Raw genomic sequence first — 16,959 nt, forward strand, 5'->3', positions numbered from 1 at the left:
AGTGTGTGAGTGTGTGTGAGTGAGTGAGTGAGTGAGTGTGTGTGTGTGTGTGTGTGTGTGTGTGTGTGTGTGTGTGTGTGTGTGTGTGTGTGTGTGTGTGAAAATCTCTACAAATTATCTTTCAGAGAATTTTAATATGGGGTCCTTGGGACATATGCAAGTCTTTATTATGCACTATGTATTATTATTGTTGTTCTCACAGAAAATGCTTAACCACACATGCATTGAGTGGCCATTTAATTCTTACCTAAGTCCATTTAGCCACCCCCCCCCCCTATCAATGTAAGAATGTCTTTTCTTATATGACACTTACGAAAAGTTTGAAATTCCAGCTCCCCCCGCCCCCCTAAATGGGCTCGTATATATTGAATGATTCCTAAAACATAAATCTTGCCAAACAGCATTTAAAGCTATTATGTTAAAAAATAAACGAAAAAAAATGTCTCGATTTTGTCAGTGTCCCGTTTTTGTCAGCCCTACATTCATCAGGGGGCTGACAAAAACGGGGCATTACTGTAGTGCTAAACTAAAGTTTAAGGTACACCCTAATTCAATTCTGTTTTAAAATTAGAACGTTAAGAGATAGAGAAATCTATCAAAGTGTGTTGTTAAACTTCGTATGTGAAGTTTACGATTTTCAGAGTTGGGAGGAAATGCTATACTAATATCAACATGAAGCTTGCCAGTTCCGCTAGAGTACGGAAGTTGAAATTGAGCGAAGGACCATTGATGCGACAGTACAAATCCAACACGCACTCCCTTACCTAACTCATGCATTGATGGATGAGGGGATTTGAGGTATGCCCTCAAATCCACAGACAACAGAGTGCGCGTTTGACTTGCTCATATACTGTCAGTTGTGGAATAGTTCTAGCGACGTGAAGCCACCCACAATTTCGAAGGGATACATAAACACTCCATGCGCTCATCTGGTGCTTCTGATCTGAACCCCCGTTTCCCATACAGATCATAACCAAATTCATTCAAATTTGGCAGTTATTGGGAACCTAAACAGCAGTGGGAAGCAGGGGGTTGTTACCCGCCATACAAACATAACTCACTCTAGTGTTCTTGGTTCCATTCAAAATTGTGGATGGCTTCCATAGGCGTGTACCTCTTCATGAGGAAGGGCAAGCCAACCAATAGAGGCGTCTCTTATTCTAGACGGTATCGGTGAATGCAGTAATGGGCGTCGCACATTTTGAACAAGATAGTATTTATCAAAAGTGGCTGCTGACCCAAGGGGAAAATAGCTGACACCATGGAACTGCTGATCGTCAAATGCAGATGATCCTGAAATCTTAAAAAAACACCCAGATGATTTTACAGAGATGTTAAGCACCTACTGATTTTTATAATAATTTCTGAGAAACATGATATTATGAGAGAATATATCAACAGTGAGCATGCATAAGGGCGTATACGCGATGATCGATTCTCTTCATCGATTTTGTCTTTGCATTGCTACAGCTAAGCGAAACAATTTTCTAGAATTTGTGCAATGCAGAGTTGTAACAGATTGTATTGGCTATTAAAAGCAACAGTAAACGCATCGAGAAACGTTATTTATAGCGAGTTATTAACAAAAGAGAAAATCGACGAAGAGAATCTATCATCGCGTTTACGCCTTTATGCTCACTGTCGATATGACAGATGAAATTAGGATCGCTGGGCAGATGAAGATCTTCAGAATAGTACCTGATGAACCTGAAGTCTTGAACAAATAACCAGATAATTTCACGAAGATCTTTGATCACTCGAAGATCTTTTAAAAATGACTCCAAGATATTCTCTCAAATACCAGGTTGCTCATAAATTATTACAAAGACCTCAACAAAGTGATCATACATCTCCAAAAACCCCTCAGGGTGTTTTTTTTTTTACAAGACTTCAGCTTGAACATGTATCATTTTAAAGATCTTCATCTGCCCAACAATTCATATCACATCTCTCAGATATTCTCTCAAATAGCATGTTGCTCAGATTTTTTTTAAAAGACCTCCAGGTGATAAAAGATCTCCATAAAGTTCTCAAAATATTTGTTCAAAACTTCAGCTGGTACACCCTAGGGTGTCTACTAACTACAAAAACCTGGAAAACTGAGAATCCTCATGAAATTTTGCTTTAAATAGGGTAAATTATGGCTTCGGCACCCATTGACTGTTTTCGGCAACCGAAATCGAAACGTTTATTTCACTGTATTTTCCCATCAAAACTCTTCGCTGAATGTATTAAGCCGATTCCTTACCTTTTCAGCTTCAATCTGATTACATTTTTACGACTGTGAATTCCTGTTATACCATATTTTTTCTTTAAATGAAATATACACACTACAAAATACGGCTGATTTCGAGTTGCCGATAATAGAACAGCTGGTTAACACGCAGTTCAAATGGAAAGGGTGCCGAAGAAAAAGAGACTGCCGACAATAGTCACTCTCACCTGAGAAGTTTGGAGCGTTGTAAAAACATGTTCAACCCGTTTTGATCAATTCTGTCGATTGGAATTGGTAGAACAGCAAGCAGCAGATAAATGTCAACAAACAAACCTGTCATGTATGTGTGTGACGCTGAGAAATCGCTAATAGAAGTTCGGACGCTGCTTAGATTGACGAGAATACGTAAATTCCCCTACCTGGAATCCTCAGAGAATTTAAAAATTTTCTTAATAAGGATATTTTAAAGAAAATAATGAATTTTAAAATACAACCATTTAATTTTACTCGCTATTTGAACTTCCACAGTGGATTAATCTTCAGTAACAAATTAATTTAAAAAAACAGAGGCTTGAAAGGGTTTTTTAGTTTGGAAAATGCATATTTCTAAGAAATTTTAAATTTGAACTAGCTTTAGACTTAAAGACTATAATATTTCAAGAAATGTCTGAAGTCAAATTCCATGTTTAAAAGGCTCGTGGAATTTTATTATAATTTCTAAGCACCTCACTCCAAGGGAGTTCTGGGGGATAAAAATCTTTCAGAAAAAAAATCAAATGCAATCTGCTTTCAAGGTAGCTTTGACTAAGTATAAATTTCATGTGTTTGTGTAGAATTTAAAGAAACCCTGAATTGAATTCGAAGTTAATTTTAATGAAAGCTGTTAGCAATTTCTGAGAAGCACAACTGCTGTGAACTTCAGAGGAAAATTCCAAGGGCATTCTGATGATAATTTTATAAAGTTTGCGGGAGAACACGAATCCGGAGCATAAGCCCTAGGATTTTTTTTTAAGTACTAAAAGGATGATTACAATTAAATCTGAGAATAATTCCAGGACATCTTCAAAGGAATGCGGAAAATAAATTCAGAAGAGTTTGCCAAACAAATTATGAGAAGAAATCAAATGGATTTGTTTGGAGAAATGCCAATGAATTCTTAGGACACTTTCAATGTGAGTAGAATTCCAAGGGAAGGAGTGAGATTCAAAACGAAATCTGAAATTAATTCAATTAATATTCGGATAATCTTTCTAAACGGTTTCTTATTGTGCAGAATTTCAAGGTAATTCCGAGGAAAACTAAAAGAAAATTGAATCCGAAAGATAGCTTCATCGAAATTTGTAATATTTAATATTTCAATGGAAATCTCCGTTGAATATGGAATGAACTATTCTGAGGTCTTCAGAACTACTTGAAAGTTCACAAATTTTTCCTCAACTTAATGAAACTACCTTAAAGTGCTTTTGTAGTTTGAGAAACTAGCCTGATGCTCACAATACTTCTCATCAAATTCTTCTATTAAACTTCCCTGAACTTTATAGGACTTCCTAAAGTTTCCTAAATTTTTCTTACGATAATGGATCTCCTCTAAAGGTTCATCAATTGGCTGAAGTTCTCTAAACTTCTTTAAAATTTATGTGACTTCTCGAATGTTAACGGAACTGCTCTGAGGGTCGATGTTCTTTTCTGAAATTCTCAAAACTTCTCTTAAGGTTCTGCAGTTCTCATGAAGCATGTTATACTGCGCTGAATTTAATTGAACCGTCCTAAAAACGTTTACGCTTTAGTGAGCTTCTGAACTTATGCGAAGACCTCAATTAACTTTTTAACGTCTCTGAAGTTATCTGATAATATGGGAACTGCTTTAAATGTCCCACAAATTTTCTAAAACCAATGGAACTGACCTCCCCCTGAAATTCCTCCAATTTTCGGAGCTAGCTAAATTTCTGAAGCTCGCGGATCTACTCTTAAGCTCTATAGATTTCTATGAAGTTCTCAAAATGTTTCTGAAGACCACTGTTCTTCAGTGAAGTTTCTGGAACTTTTGTGCTCCCGCAATTTTCATGGAACTAGAACGAAATAATTTTCACTGAAGTCCTCAAAATTTTTTTGTAATTCATGAAGCTTCCCTTAAATTATCGACACTAATTTAAAACTTCTTCAATAGTTTAGGCTTTCCTGGTGTTATTAAAACTGCCTGAACGATTACTGAATTTCTTTAAAGTTCTCTAGACTGCCGTGAATTTATTAGTATTTTTTTAAGAACCCGCAACTTTACTGAAATTGATTGATTTGCCTTGAAGTTTCGACAATTTTCCTTGAGTATTCTAAACATTATAAACGCTCACTTATTTTTCCTGAACTTATCTATGCTTAACTGAAGTTCTCCAAATTTGTTTAAAATTCCGGAAAATATCTTAATGTGGTATGATACCAGATTTTGGTATGCTTGTGGTATAAAACCTTGTTTTGATATTATGCAGTTATCGAAATATTTTGTAAAATATCAAATCAATACCAAAAAGTGATCTTTCAGTTTTTAGACAATAACACCTAAAAGAGTTATTGAATTGGTATTAGAAGACCTTCAAAATAACAAAATATGGTATACTGGCATCTAAGAAAACGTCTGTTATCCGTTTTTTATTGTAATAACTAAATTATTTATTAGTTCGTTATTCGTAGAATATTTTTGAGGTATTATTTTTGGTATTTTACCTCTTATGTCAGCCTCACTAATACCATGTTTAGGCTGCCAGTTATGCTATTTGCATACCTGAATTTGGTATTAATAAGTTATTTTTTTCTTGCTCGGGTGACGCTTCTGACGTTTTCGGATCAATCATAGAATTCTTGGAATACCCCATAATTCCAAGGAACTCTTTGTAAGTCGCTGCAAATTTGCTTAAGTTAATGGGATTATTCTGAAGCTATCTGATCGTCCTTGAAGTACTCGGAACTTCGCTGAATATCATGAAACTATCTACAAACATCGAAATAAATTAGAAGTTCTCTAGAATTTCTTGAAGATATCCCTGGTTGCTAAACGCTCTCGCATTTTTTTAAATTAATGGAACTTCGTTGATGTTCTCTAATTAACTTAGCCAAATTTTCGCATTTTTTTAAGTTCTTGAAACCTCCATGATATAACACTCTTAAAATACTCACACGTTTTCCGGATGTTCATATAATTTTTATCACATTCCAGAAACTTTCTCGGAGCTTTGCTGAAGTTTTCGGAAATTCCCTGAGTTTCTCGAAACTTCTTTAAGGTTTCTACAATTTCCTCAAAATTATTTGAACTGCCCTTTGATTCTCTGATCCGTTTGGTTCTCTAAGCTTCTCTGAAGCTCTCAATTCTATTGAAGATCTCGGTTCTGCTCGGAAATAAATGGAATTCTCGTAAACATCTTTAAATCTGGACTTCTGAGTAGTTCCTGAAATATTTCTGAAGTTTTCATAAATTCTCTGAAGGTCTCTGTACTTCCTTGAATTTCTCTGAACATCTTAAGGGTTCTCGAGTTTTTTTCAGCACATCATGGAACTACCTGTTTTTTTTTTCTAAATTTACTATTATAGATCTTTAAACTGCTCCAAAAGTCTACTGTCTACAAAAGTAGTGTAAATTTCTGTTCAATATGATGCTCATAAAAGGAGCGTTACATATCATATAATTTTACATTATCTACCGTGTAAAGTTACGAGCCTTTTCATGAAATGTTGCAAATATTGTATACAAAAGCCCATCTTTGTAAACAACATTGCTTACAAGTTGCTTCTTTGCGTGAAATGAAATAAAGGGTGATACGGTCAAAATTTGGTCAATATCAACTTGACGTATTTCTTTCAATTTTGCATTTAAAAAACCTGAACACCCCTCATTTTGAAGGTGTGTGTGTGTAGAATGTTGCTCCTATTTTGATTTTGGAATTCACTCTTCAGTTGTCAAAATGCCGTCCAAGCAAGAAGAGCAGCGTATCAAAATTTTGCTCGCGCATCGCGAAATCCGAGCTACTCGCACGCAAAGTTGGCAAAATCGCTAAAAGTTGCCAAATCAACCGTTACAAATGTAATTAAAGTGTTTGGGGAACGTTTGTCGACAGCCAGGAAGTCTGGATCGGGGGGAAATCGAAAACCGGAAGACGACAAAGAGAGTTGCCGGTAGTTTCAAGCGAAACCCTAACCTCTCTCTCCGAGATGCCGCAAATAAGCTGTGTGTATCGTCTACAACCGTGCATCGAGCCAAAAAACGAGCCGGACTATCGACTTACAAGAAGGTAGTGACTCCAAATCGCGATGATAAACAAAATACGACGGCCAAAGCGCAATCCCGGAGGCTGTACACGACGATGCTGACGAAGTTTGACTGCGTGGTAATGGACGACGAAACCTACGTCAAAGCCAACTACAAGCAGCTTCCGGGACAGGAGTTTTATACGGCAAAAGGAAGGGGAAAAGTAGCAGATGTTTTCAAGCACATGAAACTGTCAAAGTTCGCAAAGAAATATCTGGTTTGGCAAGCCATCTGTACCTGTGGCTTGAAAAGCAGCATTTTCATAGCTTCCGGGACTGTCAACCAAGAAATTTACGTGAAAGAGTGTTTGAATAAACGTCTGCTGCCTTTCCTGAAGAAACACGGTTGTTCCGTACTGTTTTGGCCGGATTTGGCATCTTGCCATTACGGTAAAAAGGCCATGGAGTGGTACGCCGCCAACAACGTGCAGGTGGTTCCCAAGGACAAGAACCCTCCCAACACGCCAGAGCTCCGCCCAATTGAGAAATACTGGGCTATTGTCAAGCGGAACCTAAAGAAGACCAAAAAAACTGCTAAGGGCGAGCAGCAGTTCAAGGCAAACTGGCTTTCTGCGGCGAAGAAGGTGGACAAGGTGGCTGTACAAAATCTGATGGCAGGGGTCAAGCGTAAGACCCGGCAATTCGGATTTGGAAAAGCGGAAGCCTAACTGAATATTTTTCCTGAATTTTATACTAATTGAACTTGAAAAAGAAATTTAATTTGATTTTTTAAATAAACGATTTCACCGATTTACACGCGTTTTCCCTTGACCAAATTTTGACCGTATCACCTTTTACAAGTTCACGTGAATGAATATTTACATCACAATTAAAATTCATAATTTTTTGCTGTGTAGATTTCCAAAACCTCCACCAGTATTATTCTGAAGATATTCAACTGTCCAACAACCCAAATCACATCTCCAAGATTCTCTCAAGGTTTTCAGGTTACGCAGAAGTTATTTAAAATAAAACCAAGTAGTCATAAAACGTTTCGAAAAAACTTCAAGGGACAGCCCTATGGGGTTGTACGCAATGGTGACTACGTAGTCTTATATAATAAATGTTATTTGTTAACTGCAGCAGGAGCTTATGTTTTGTGCAGTGAAAGGAATTTAAGCGGGGTTCTCTTTGTTTATACTCTTTAGTATGACGCGCTTGGCATAGATGGTCCACAGCGACTCACAAAGAGCTACTGATTCCCATCAATAGCGGTGCGGCTTCTTCCTCCTTCTATGGATGCTCATGTGAAAGTGAGAATACGACCACTCACCACGTGGTGATTGAATAAACACCGTTTGGTGAGACCGGATGAAATTCAACTTTGAAATCTGTGTTAAGGAAATCACTTTCCGCAGGCAATCGGTGATAATTTTAATTATCATTGCAACAGTTGCACATTCGTGCAATTTTCAATAGAAACATTTTGAAAAATGTTAAAATCTTAAATTCAACAGATGCGTAGAAATATTTCTGATCGATTGGTGATAAAATTATTGAAATTGGTCAAGGGACAGCTGAGTTATTAACGTTCAAAGTCTTTCATAATTTTGTTACATGTTCCATTTTTGGTTTTCACAAAGTTTACACCCATATAGAAATCACAGACGTAGTCCTACGTCAAAAGTTCAACTGTCGACCGGAAGCAAGTGAGTGCAAGAAAAAGTAAGAGGTTGTATCCAAGACACGACCGTAGATTTGACGTAGGATTACGAAAGGTAGTTTTGATGTCACAGCAAAAGTATAGTATATATTAAATTGATTTCTTAACTCGTTATCAGTGAAAAAGTTCGATAGGTTGAAATTCGGAAGCAATTTGAGAGTTCTGTTTGTGAGGCGCTCTGTCGATGTCCATGTAGTACAAGCCAATCCTGGACGGTATGTCTTGGATACGAGCTCTTACCCTTTAGTTAACTCTTTTATCAGTCATTTGTGGTTCTGAAAAGGACCGATGGGTTGGAAGCTTGGAAGCCAGTTTAGAACAATGCTGTGGAAATTTTTCCTCGATGTTCTTGGAGATGATAGCGGTGCGGAAATGAAATATGTATTAGGGAAAACACATCAATCACAGAATCTGAGCCTACCGGACGGTACCTACGTTTATGCTTTTTGATGCAAATTTTAAGCCTCTTCTATGAAGAGAATTCGGCAATATTTTTTTTTTTTTGCATAATTCTCTTAATAGCAGGGGCTTAAAATTTGCAACAAAAGAAAGATGGGTACGGTCTGGCATGCTCAATGCTTGGAATCAATATTCGGCGACTGTGTTAGGGAAACCACTTTTTCCCACCACGGAAACACCTTGTTTTCTGATGTCAAAATTACGCATTTTCGTGTAGAAAACGCACGGAATTTTTGGTTTATTCAATAGATAGTAAAAAGCCAAAATTTATTGGAGGAATTTCGTGCTAAAATTTTTCCAATCGCGAGATATTCGCGATCAATCATATAAATTCGAGTTTTTTTTTTTGCTTTTTCTAGCGTCCTGGAGAAAACCTTACGAAGTGTTTCTGGTTATTCTATATGATCATGTGGTATTCATTCATTGCGCGGTGATTTAATGAACAGCGTTCGTTGAGACCGGATGCAATTCAATTTTGAAATCTGTGCTAGGGAAAGCGCTTTTCGCAGGCAATCGGTGACCATTTTATGATGATGACCTCGAATAATGTCCAAAAAATACTCTTTATCAAATTTATAGTGCTCCAGAAAATTACCGTTTTGTCGTGATGGTTGAGTTAAGCTGAGCTATTCGGGTATGCAACACGGATGAGGCTGATGTTGTTTGGAACGAGGGTGACGCGCTTAGCATAGATGACCCACAGCGACTCACGAAGATGGATCTCGATCAGTAGCGGTGAGGCTTCTTCCTCCTTCTTCGGTGAATGGACGCTCATGTGGGCTGCAGCTCGCTGCTTGCGGGCAGCCTTTCGTTGTGTACAATGTTCAACGCTACGCGCACAATGTTATCCCAACTAAATCTTTAAGAAATTTGCCGAGGTATCCTGAGATAGGTTCCAAAGAATTAATTTAGTTAATTCAGGCATTGAATTTTAAAAGATCCCGTTGTGACCGACCATGTATTAGGTATACCTAAATATACGCTACGTGGAGGGAAGAGTGGTATCAAAATATGCTACGTTATTTAAGGATGTTCCCTTAGTATAATTTTAATTCTCGAAACTTGAAATCAAGTTGTTTACAACTCTGTAATGCATTTATCTCCGTAAAAAGGCCTTAATCGCGATTTAAGCGGTGTTTGGATGAAGCCAGGATCGATAATTGTCGGAGTTGTGGCGGGCCCAGGGTGAATTAAATTCGATATTCATGATGAACTTTGACAGTCTATGTAGGTCAGACTGGTTATGAAGAAGGCAGTCGTGACTCGAAGTATCAGAAAAAGTGGAATTGCACAGAGAACCACACATATAACGCTTGGGATTAGCTTATCCAGCTTCAATGTGCAAGTTCGCTGATTCAAGCTATTTATAGATCAGCAGCAGCGCCGGCCACGTCCACACTGTTTTTTTGGAAAGGGAAAGGATGATTTGAATATTCATAATAAACAAATACCATAAATGAACGATAACCCAAATGATTTGGATGATACCCCGAGCGCGTATTTAAGCAAAATAACCACACCAATTTTATTAGAGATGACAACCGTTTTTAAAGAGACCCTCTGGAAAGTTGTGTTAGTGTGGGTCAGATTATTTTTGATCTGAATTCATTGTGAAAAGTGATGCGATCTGTAAATCAGACTTGTTTATTCAAATCTAATGGGGATATAGAATTAGGCATAGTGACACATACAAGGAAAGGGACGGGCTTGGGATTGAACTCCCGACCTTCTGCTCAGTAAGTAGAAACGGTAACCGCTGAACTTCCGAGCCTCGTCCATACGAAATTCGCAATAGTTCAGGATGAAAGCTTGTTGTAAGTATGTTACAAAATTGGATAGATAACACACATCCTAAATAGGACCGTTCAAACATCCTGACACACTTCTGAAGGAATTTAGTATGAACTTCTTTCGAAATTGATCATGCAGCAGATCAAAGCACATCCGATAGATTTCAGTACAAAATGAAGACATTCCAGATATTTTTGCCACAAGGTGCACCCCGTGAAGTAGGAATTTCAGACTATACGGAGTCCACTGTTGAAAAAAAACTCTCATCTTGCAAAGACATCAAAATACATTAAATCGTTTGATTTGTTAAAGATTCACTAATTGAAAAACTTTCGAAAACTCAATTTTATTCGCAAACTTGTCTCTTGGAAAGCTTGATGAACTCCTCCTAGATGACCGATTCAGATTCAGATGACAGATTCAATGGCATATTCATACTCGAATCGGTTGAAAAATACACTTAGGCCCTTATTACCGATGTCACTTCACGGTGAAGTGATGACCCTTATTACGGGTGTCACTTCACGGTGAAAACGAAGTGAAGTGACCAGTTGTCACTCACGGTGAAGTGATTGCCGTGTAAATCAAATGGGAATCACTTCACCGTGAGTGACAAGTTATCACTTCACCGTGAAGTGACATCGGTAATAAGGGCCAATAACTTGTTACTCACGGTGAAGTGATTCTCATTTGATTTACACGGCAATCACTTCACCGTGAGTGACAACTGGTCACTTCATTTCGTTTTCACCGTGAAGTGACACCTGTAATAAGGCCCTTAATCTTCTAGTTTACTCGATATCTATCCATAGCAAGCAATATTTTGATGATTGTTTATGTATTGAGAGTTGGTGCACAGGTAGATTGAGGTTAAGGAAACGGCACTGATAAGATGCTATCTTAAAATGAAGCATTCTAAGGTTTCCAGCATGTGCGTATCTTGTCGAGATAAACCCCGCACTTCAGTTCGTCGATTTGATTAGACTACAACGTCCCTCTGAAACAAAGAACTCTGCCGCCCTGAGGGACTAATAACGACAATTTATTAAGTTGAATTTCATTTAAATTTAGCAGTTGATCCTTTTTTGATTGGCCTTACACGAAGTACGATTACAGATAGGATAACAATCTCCTAACCTGGGCGTGTAAAAAATTGCCCTACATGTTCTCCTTTCAACAGACAGGTAAAACAAAAGTGAGCTTTATTATTAATCCTCTACTTTCCGGTTACGTATGAATGTGTACTCATTCCCAGGATTCACCGTCATCCAACAATACAGCCCATGCACATCTAAGTAACATTTCGCTCTATTGTTGTGCAGCTTTGTCGTACCCGGGGCCCGAATACCACAATCCAGTGTTGATGATGTGCCCTGTTTCAAATGTATTAGCCCAGAGCCCAGAGCGAATGGAACGGACAGTAGAGTGCAGGAGACTCAATTGATTGAATTAATTAATACCAAACAGGTTTGGCCCATTCCATTCATTAGGGGCCCCAGTCTGTCAGAGTTCAGTTGGCTTCCTCTTTCCGCTCTCGCATCGGGTGGCCCCTCGGTGAGTTCTCCTCTACCACCCACGTTTTTCAAATCGTCATCGTCAACCGCGTCATTGCATCGTTCGTATCTCGTTTCATTATTCATACCATAGTGCTACCTACTGCAGCGAGCACATACACACCGAGTGTGACTGAAGAACCCTATCCACACAAAAAAAAAAAAAACTATAAAATTCAAATCCTATATGCACACATACCTACCAACATGCAACGAGGGAAAAGGGAACCGGGACCGCGTGCAGTAGCTTCTTCACTTTTATTATCCCCTCTATCCTCTTCACTGGTTTCTTCAACCCTATCAAGATCACAACAGACAGACCTCCTAATACTCCGATTCTTCGTTGCTCATTTGTTCCATCCTTTTTTTTCACTACCGCGCACTTGAGACTGACTGACTGACTGACTGGTGGTTGTGTGGTAAACAAAAGCCGAGACAAAGGCGATCAAAGCAACTCACGAGAAAAGTCAAAAATGCTTCGCGAGCTGCCAAAATGTCAGACAAAAACAAAGCTTCAAATTTCACGACACTAGCGTGTGACGTCTTGGTCGTCGTCGTCGTCGTCGTTCTCGTCGGTTCTTTATTTTGAATGATTCTGTTTGTTGTACGACGCCTATACTGCGTGATATCCGCGCTCGCGCCGGTTGCTTATTTTGGCTTCCATACAACTTCTTCATGCTCTTTGGACTTGTGTATGTGCGCATATCGGTAAGAGCCGGCAGTGCTGTCAGATTTTTGGACGATAATTTTGTTTTTTCTTTCTTTCTTCAACGAAATTTGATGTTGCGTTCCTAAGATACTATAATATGATTGTTTGCGATAAAAGCGGCATCCTTTGATTGACCTTGTGACTTGAAAAATTCCCAGAGCTATGAAAATGATCTATCAAGCGATCTAAAGCTGATCAAGATGCGATCATCGCAACTATCTCTGAATGATCATAAATCCTCATCGGAGGATGTTTTTGCGATGCCGGCTTGAATTTTCCGAATTAAAAAGAATAACATTAATTACAATGACTGCAACGTCGTCGGAAACACATTCAATTACAATCAGATTCAGTTCTTATCAAATGTTGTTTGTTTTATTCTTTAATGGGTTCTGCGATCATCCGAAGATGGCGTGATTGACAATGATGCAACGTCCTAGTAAGGCAAAATAGGAAAAACTGCCTCTAAGCTAGCGTTAACACCATTCTGCCAAGTCAATTCACCTTCTTTATAATTTGGTAAGCCTCATTACATTGGTAAAACCTTTCCACACACGGAAAAATCAACATTGAATCTTCACTAAACTTCTAGCTTAGAAATTCATTCGTGGACAGTAACTAAATACCTGCGCAGGTTTTTTATGCTACGAAGCACCACCGCCAACTATTTGAGCAAACCAACCAACAAAGTACATACAATTTGAACTTCACGAAACCCAAAAAACATGCAAGGGACCACCAATTCATCTGTAGCTGAGCAAGATACGACCATTCACTCAGATCACCCCATCGTTGCTGTTATCTCCCATCAATCAGTCAATTCAATTCTAGAATGTCTCGAATAAAAAACAATAACATTAATCACAATGACTTCGAAGTCGACGAAAACAGATCCGATTGCAATCAGATTAAGTTCTTATCAATTGTTATTAGTGGTTTGACTGTAATGGGTTCTTGGACTTGGCGATCATCCAAATGATGCAATCTCTTAGTATGACGTGATGACCTCATCATTAAGATGTTTTCATAAGTAAATTCAACTTCTTTATAAATGAGTAATTGCCAGTACTTTGATGTAAGCTTTCCATGCAAATAAATACAAATTGGTCGATCCACCTTCGCTGCGCGCCTCTTTCTTTTTGTTACTGTTAGATCGCTTTCTAGAACGATTTTCACTGGGTCGTCGTGTGGCCTTCTTAGGACGTGCCCAGTCCGTAGTCGCCCAATTTTTGTAATTTGGACGATGGATGGCTCTCCCAGCAGCTGGTGCAGTTCGTGATTCATTCACCTACTCCACGTTCCGTCATCCATCTGCACTGCACCGTAGATGGTACGGAAAACCTTCCGTTTGAAAACACCATCATGGTCATCCACGAGCATAGTTCAGGTCTAGTGGCCGTAGATAGTCAACTTCGTGCGGTGGCGAATTTTATTCGACCGGAGCGCCTTTCGGAATCCAAAGTAGGTACGATTTCCTAGCATAATGCGTCTTTGAATTTCTCTGCTGGTATCATTTTCGGCGGTCACCAGTGAGCCCAAATACACGAACTTATCTATCACCTCGATTTCGTCACCGTCAATCTGAACTCGGGGTGGGAGGCTAACATTGTCTTCCCTAGAACCTCTTCCTCTCATGTATTTTGTCTTCGATGCGTTGATGGCAAGTCCAATCCGCCTAGCTTCAGCCTTCAGTCTGATGTGCGTTTCCGCCATCGTCTCAAAGTTCCGTACCATGATGTCGATGTCATTCGCGAAGCCAAGAAGCTGGATGGACTTCCTGAAGATCGTGCCACTCGTGTCTATCCCAGCTCTTCTGAGCACACCTTCTAACGCGATTGTGAATAGCAGACACGAAAGTCCATCACCTTGCCGTAACCCCCGTCGAGATTAAAAGGGACTCGAGAGCGTCCCCGATACTCGAACAACGCACATCATTCGATCCATCGTCGCCTTGACCAATCGCGTCAGTTTATCCGGAAATCCTTACTCGTGCACAATCTGCCATAGCTGATCTCGATCGATTGTGTCGTATGCGGATTTGAAATCGATGAACAAATGATGTGTGGGCACGTTGTATTCGCGTCATTTCTGCAGAACCTGCCGAATCGCGAAAATTTGGTCAGTGGTAGCGCGGGCACCCATGAATCCCACCTGGTATTGCCCCACGAGTTCTCTTGCAAATGGTGACAGGCGGCGGCATAGAATTTGGGAGAGTACCTCGTAGGCGGCACTCAGCAGTGTGATCTCGCGGTAGGTGCAGCACTCCAACTTGTCGCCCTTTTTGTAGACGACACCTTCCATCCACTCCTCCGGTAATATCTCCTTCCAAATCTTGGCAACTACCCAGTGCAGCGCTCTAGCCAGTGCTTCACCACCGTATTTTAATAGCTCACTTGGTAGTTGATCTACGCCAGTTGCTTCGGTCGACCGATCTCCTCCTCAACTTCTTGAAGATCAGGGGCCGGTAGCCTGTCATCTTCTGCACGTGCTCCAAGGTATCTTGCCGTGCCACTTTAGTTTTCTGCTGCATCACCTCTCAAAAACCTCACACTCGTTCGTGAGAAGGTTACCGTTCAAATCCTTGCACATATCGACTTGCAGCACGTAGCCTTTGTGCGAACTATTTACCTTCTCGTTAAAACTTCCGTGTGTCGTTTTCGCGGTACAGATTTTCCATCGCCTTGCGATCTCGGTCTTCCTGCTGACGCTTCTTCATTCGGAAAACCGAGTTTTGTCTGTATCGCTCCACATTTAATCTCGTGCGGTGTTGCAGCATTCTCGCCCGTGCTGCATTCTTCTCCTCTACTAAGCAGTCAAGAGTTTTGGTCGCAGTAGCAAAAGAGCAAGAATAACATTCGTATCGTTCGAGTCAAGTTGCCCGCGTTTGACTGCCTCGGATTGCAGTTTAATATCCATAAAGTGATCATTGTGTTGCTAGCTAGCTAGTCAGCAAGAACCACTCAGTATTCCGGCCTTGGAATTGTCGTCCTATAGTTGATTTTGCCGTGCCTCGACGATAGAAAGCAGGAAGCACAGTCTTCTTATAGGAGCACAAGATGACCATCCTTACGAAGCCCTTTGGGGATGCTAAGAAGTCGGAGAAGTCTATCCTACCCCTGGTAGGTGGATCGGAAGTTCCGGCCGTCCCGACCGCCCCATCGGTCTCCCGCGATGACGAATCGGATGCGTCTAGCATTATTCTGATCCGCCGTGCCCGTCGTTTCTCTTCGGCTACCACCTACATCCTCTTTTTGATTGCCCTACTGGTGACGTCGCTGGGAATCATTGCCGGTGTGTTCTACTATCGATAGTATGTCCACTCTAGCAACCACCTGCGATTCCACGGTTTCTGTCAGATCCCGTACGATTCCACCAACGTCAACGACAACAATATGTTCTACATGAACGCGATGCTTCGCCACGATGATAACAATTCGCAACTCGATCAAATTGAAGACTTGGTCCAGCCGATGCAGCGGGAGTTCCAGGAAATGAAACAACGCTTGGACGACACCGATATGGACGTGACCGATCAATTCTTCAAGGAGGAATTCGAACTGGGCCTGTCCGACGACGAAAACTACTCGAAGATCAACGTTCCAGTTTTCCATGGTCAGCGCCAGGGTCGCTTCCTGCACGATTTCAAGTACAACCCGTCCGGCATCACCGACAAGGACAACGGTCGGTGCTTCTTGATGCCACTGGATCGGGAAACCGTGCTGCCACCCAAGTCGCTGCGGGATTTGATCGAGAAGATGTGGAACGGATACTACAACATCAACACCAGCACGGTTCGCAAGAACATGCGCGTCATCACGCCGGAACTGAAGGATTTAAATGACGTGTCGCCGAGAATCACCAGCGAGTGCGCGGATATGAAGATCTACCGGTTGGAGAAACTAGAAACGCCAAGTTTGCCGAATTCGGTGGTAATCACATTTTGGTTATCGATTTTTTAAAATTTGGAGGATATCGTTAACTGAAAGCTGAGGTCATCCTCCAGCTAAATGATTTATTTATGTTAAATTTCGAATAGAAGATGCAAGCACACACTTACACAATTCTTCGCTGCGGGATCGCAGTACCTAGTACCGCTGGAGCAGTACTATTTATGGCAGTACTATCTATGGCGGAACGGATGTCCCTCCAGCCATCTTTAAGAGAAGCTGCGCCAAGCTACCGTTGGTAGTGCAACTTCCAGCTGCTGCGCATAGTCCTGCGCAACTACGGTGTCCCGTAATCGCTCATTGTTGGGTCGCGGCGTTCTACTTCGATG

General features: G+C 40.4%; 1 protein-coding gene and 1 pseudogene across 4 annotated transcripts in view; one reads left to right on the forward strand and one right to left on the reverse strand.

Moving 5' to 3' along the window:
• Nucleotides 1–16,959, reverse strand: part of Stat92E (Signal transducer and transcription activator Stat92E) — a 224,920-nt gene that overhangs the window by 201,889 nt on the left and 6,072 nt on the right. The window lies entirely within an intron of this gene.
• Nucleotides 15,501–16,666, forward strand: LOC135699939 (uncharacterized; annotated as a pseudogene).

The sequence above is a fragment of the Ochlerotatus camptorhynchus genome, unplaced genomic scaffold, assembly GCF_037179485.1.
Source record: "Ochlerotatus camptorhynchus isolate MF236.1 unplaced genomic scaffold, CSIRO-AGI_Acam_v1.1 ptg000124l, whole genome shotgun sequence".
Taxonomy (NCBI): Eukaryota; Metazoa; Arthropoda; class Insecta; order Diptera; family Culicidae; genus Ochlerotatus; species Ochlerotatus camptorhynchus.